The sequence below is a fragment of the Gavialis gangeticus genome, unplaced genomic scaffold, assembly GCF_001723915.1.
Source record: "Gavialis gangeticus isolate Ggan-Ray unplaced genomic scaffold, GavGan_comp1, whole genome shotgun sequence".
Classification (NCBI taxonomy): Eukaryota; Metazoa; Chordata; order Crocodylia; family Gavialidae; genus Gavialis; species Gavialis gangeticus.
The window spans coordinates 26,542,540-26,542,889 of record NW_017729033.1 but is presented as its reverse complement, the minus strand read 5'-3'; the positions used below and the strand labels follow the sequence as shown (position 1 = coordinate 26,542,889).

The 350-nt window shown below is 34.6% G+C and overlaps 1 protein-coding gene across 3 annotated transcripts in view; it reads right to left on the bottom strand.

Annotated features, from left to right (window-relative positions):
- The window catches only part of AFAP1 (actin filament associated protein 1), a 184,823-nt gene that overhangs the window by 66,653 nt on the left and 117,820 nt on the right, over positions 1-350 (bottom strand). The window lies entirely within an intron of this gene.

The following is a 350-nucleotide window of genomic DNA, read 5'->3' as shown; positions in this document are numbered from 1 at the left end:
TAAGACGACCCTCTGATAATTGGATTATATCTGATAATTAGATTCTATATCTGGGAAGTAATAGTAAACTTATACATTTTCAATATATAGAATCTAATCACTGGGGTGGGGTGGGGGGTCACTTTAAACTCAGGGTATCTTAGATTTGGTAATTAAAAAGTAATTGTGCCAAATTTGAAAACTGAATCCAGTAATTCATTAGAGTCCTCCTTTAGGAGCAACAGCAAGACAACTAGATCTGTGGAGTCGTTATTGGTGCTTGCATAAGGAATCATCATGAACTTATCTTGCAGTCATCTTTTGTAACATACCTTTTCCAGTTCTGTCTTGTGTGGTTAATTACATTTTAT